At 35.4% G+C, this 4,264-nt stretch overlaps 1 non-coding gene across 1 annotated transcript; it reads right to left on the minus strand.

Annotated features, from left to right (window-relative positions):
- Positions 1 to 3,298: 3,298 nt before the first annotated feature.
- On the minus strand, positions 3,299 to 3,406 carry LOC148549408 (small nucleolar RNA R71). Its single transcript, XR_015897654.1, has one exon. It is a non-coding gene; the product is annotated as a small nucleolar RNA R71 (small nucleolar RNA).
- Between the last annotated feature and the right edge of the window lie 858 nt (positions 3,407 to 4,264).

Here is a 4,264-nt window from a genome sequence, read left to right on the forward strand (position 1 = left end):
GTGACAATCATCATCATTCTCTATGAACGCGTGCCTGACAACCACTTCCGTTCTATATTAGATTGAATGAGTATCTCTTAGATCTCTTAATCGGAATCTTCGTCGTGTAAGCTAGAATGATGGCGGTATTCAAGAGAATCCGGAAAGTCTAAACCTTGTCTGTGGTATTCCGAGTAGGATTCAATGACTGAATGACTGTGACGAGCTTCAAACTCGTGATTGCTGGGCGTAGTGACAGACGCAAAAGGATAGTAAATCCTATTCCAGCATGATTGAGAACCGACAGATGAATAGCCGTGCCGTGACAGGGTGCGTTGACCATTTTCACTGAGAGGATAGGATGTAACCGTTGACAAGGGTGATGCCTCCAGACGATTAGTCGTGCTGTGACAGGGCATTTGGATCATTTTCCCGAGAGAAGACCGAAAGTAGTCATTGACAATGGTGATGCATTACATAAAGCCAGCCATGGAAAGGAGTAAGACTGATTGGGTGAAGATAGCAGGAAAGCAGAGGTTCAGAGGAATGAAAGCATCTCTATTCGCTTATCTGAAATTCTCACCAATGATTTACATAAATATTTCTATCCCTGTTTTATTAATTATTTTCGAAAACTCCGTTACCATTTTATATCCGCCTGACTGAGATTTACAAGGTGACCATAGCTTGCTTCATACCAACAATCTCCGCGGGATTCGACCCTTACTCACGTAAGGTATTACTTGGACGACCCAGTGCACTTGCTGGTTAGTTGTGCGAAGTTGTGAACCATGGTATTGGCATCATGTTTTTGGCGCCATTACCAGGGAAAGAAAGAGCGATGAATTTTACATAATTAAAGTGTAATCACAATTTCTGCGCACCAAGTTTTTGGCGCCGTTGCCGGGGATTGTTTGAGTTTGGACAACTGACGGTTCATCTTGTTGCTCAGATTAGGTAATTTTCTTTTTGTTTTATTTTCAAAAAAATTTTCAAAAATCTTTCAAAATTTTCTCCTTTGTTTTCGAAAAAAAAATTAAAATAAAAATGTTTTCAAAAATTTTATAATTTTATTCAAAATTTTTAAGAATGAATTCTAGTGTTTCATGAAGCATGTGAAGCCTGGCTGGCTGTAAAGCCATGTCTAAATTCCTTTGGACTGAGGCTTCCAATTTGTTATCAAGAGCAAGCTAGTTGGTGCTAATCCACCTGCTGCTGTTCATGATCTACCTGTTACATGCTAAAGCTTGGCTGACTATTATGCCATGCCTGACCCTTTGATTGGAGCTTTAGACTAAAAGAGCATAAGATTCCTGGAATTCATATTAAAAATTTTGGAATCCTTATTTTTGTTTTTCAAATAATTTTCGAAAAAAATACAAAAAAATTAGAAAATCATAAAAATCAAAAATATTTTTTGTGTTTCTTGTTTGAGTCTTGAGTCATGTTATAAGTTTGGTGTCAATTGCACATTCATCTTGCATTTTTCGAAAATTTCATGCATTCATGGTGTTCTTCATGATCTTCAAGTTGTTCTTGGTAAGTCTTCTTGTTTGATCTTTGCATTTGCATGTTTTGTGTCTTTTCTTGTTTTTCATATGCATTATTGAATTCCTAGTGCCTAAGCATTAAAGATTTCTAAGTTTGGTGTCTTGCATGTTTTCTTTGCATTAAAAATTTTTTCAAAAATGTGTTCTTGATGTTCATCATGATCTTCATAGTGTTCTTGGTGTTCATCTTGACATTCATAGCATTCTTGCATACATTCATTGTTTTGATCCATAACTTTCATGCATTGCATCATTTTTCTTATTTTTCTCTCTCATCATAAAAATTCAAAAATAAAAAAATATCTTTCCCTTTTTCTCTCTCATAACTTCGAAAATTAGATTTGACTTTTTCAAAAAATTTTAAAATCTAGTTGTTTTCTATGAGTCAAATTAAATTTTCAATTTAAAAAAAAATCTTATCTTTTTCAAAATCTTTTTCAAAATTCAAATCTTTTTCATTTTTTTAGTTATTTTCGAAAATTTTAAAAATATTTTCAAAAATCTTTTTCTTAATTTTACATCATATTTTCGAAAATAACATCACCAATTAATGTTTTGATTCAAAAATTTCAAGTTTGTTACTTGCTTGTTAAGAAAGATTCAAACTTTGAGTTCTAGAATCATATCTTGTGATTTCTTGTGAATCAAGTCATTAATTGTGATTTTAAAAATCAAATCTTTTTCAAAACTAATTTCAATCATAGCTTTTCAAAAATATCTTCCTTATCTTATCTTTTTCAAAATATGATCTTAAAATATCTTTTCTAACTTCCCAACTTCTTATCTTTTCAAATATTGATTTTCAAATTTGTTTCAACTAACCAACTAACTTTTTGTTTGTTTCTTATCTTTTTCAAAACTACCTAACTAACTCTCTCTCTTATTTTCGAAAATATCTTCCCTCTTTTTCAAAAATTCTTTTTTTTATTAAATAATTATTTTAATTTTTGATTTTCGAAAACTACTAACCTTTTTCAAAAACAATTTTCGAAAATCACTAACCCTTTTTCAAAAATAATTTTCGAAAATCCTTCTCCCTCATCTCCTTCTAATTATTTATTCATCTACTAACACTTCTCTTCATCTCACATCACTGCTCCTATCCTTACCCTTGTGTTTGGATTCTTCATTCTTCTTCACCCCTATTCCTTTTCTTCTTCTACTAACAATAAGGAACCTCTTTACTGTGACATAGAGGATTCCTCTTCTTTTCTTTTTCTCTTCTCTTTCTTATGAGCAGGGACAAAGAAAAAGGCATTCTTGTTGAAGCTGATCCAGAACCTGAAAGGACTCTGAAGAGGAAACTAAGAGAAGCTAAATTACAACAATCTAGAGACAACCTTATTGAAAATTTCGAACAAGTAAAGGAGATGGCAGCCGAACCCAACAAAAATAATGCAAGGAGAATGCTTGGTGACTTTACTATACCTAATTCCAATTTACATGGAAGAAGCATCTCCATTCCTGCCATTGAAGCAAACAACTTTGAGCTGAAACCTCAGCTAGTTTCTCTGATGTAGCAGAACTGCAAGTTTCATGGACTTCCATCTGAAGATCCTTTTCAGTTCTTAACTGAATTCTTGCAGATATGTGATACTGTTAAGACTAATGGAGTAAATCCTGAAGTCTACAGGCTCATGCTTTTCCCTTTTGCTGTAAGAGACAGAGCTAGAATATGGTTAGACTCTCAACCTAAGGATAGCCTGAACTCTTGGGATAAGCTGGTCACGGCTTTCTTAGCCAAGTTCTTTCCTCCTCAAAAGCTGAGCAGGCTTAGAGTGGATGTTCAGACCTTCAAACAGAAAGAAGGAGAATCCCTCTATGAAGCTTGGGAAAGATACAAGCAGTTGACCAAAAAGTGTCCTTCTGACATGCTTTCAGAATGGACCATCCTGGATATATTCTATGATGGTTTATTTGAGCTATCAAAGATGTCATTAGATACTTCTGCAGGTGGATCCATTCACCTAAAGAAAACGCCTGCAGAAGCTCAAGAACTCATTGACATGGTTGCTAATAACCAGTTCATGTACACTTCTGAGAGGAATCCTGTGAATAATGGGACGCCTATGAAGAAGGGAGTTCTTGAAATTGATACTCTGAATGCCATACTGGCTCAGAACAAAATATTGACTCAGCAAGTACAATATGATTTCTCAGAGTCTGAATGGAATGCAAGCTGCATCCAACAGTACTCAAGAGGCTTCTTATGAAGAAGAAGCTTATGATCCTGAGAACCCTGCAATAGCAGAGGTAAATTACATGGGTGAACCATATGGAAACACCTACAATCCATCATGGAGAAATCACCCAAATCTCTCATGGAAGGATCAAAAGCCTCAACAAGGCTTTAATAATGGTGGAAGAAACAGGTTTAGCAATAGTAAACCCTTTCCATCATCAACTCAGCAACAGACAGAGAACTCTGAACAAAATACTTTTAAGTTAGCAAACTTAGTCTCTGATCTATCCAAGGCCACTGCAAGTTTCATGAATGAAACAAGGTCTTCCATTAGAAATTTGGAAGCATAAGTGGGCCAGCTGAGTAAAAGGATCACTGAAATCCCTCCTAGTACTCTCCCAAGCAATACAGAAGAGAATCCAAAAGGAGAGTGCAAGGCCATTGACATAAGCACCATGGCCGAACCTGTAAGGGAAGGAGAAGACGTGAATCCCAAGGAGGAAGACCTCCTGGAATGTCCAGTGATCAATAAGGAGCTTCCCTCTGAGGAACC

The sequence above is a fragment of the Arachis ipaensis genome, chromosome B8 (genome assembly GCF_059453495.1).
Source record: "Arachis ipaensis isolate K30076 ecotype BB chromosome B8, ASM5945349v1, whole genome shotgun sequence".
Classification (NCBI taxonomy): Eukaryota; Viridiplantae; Streptophyta; class Magnoliopsida; order Fabales; family Fabaceae; genus Arachis; species Arachis ipaensis.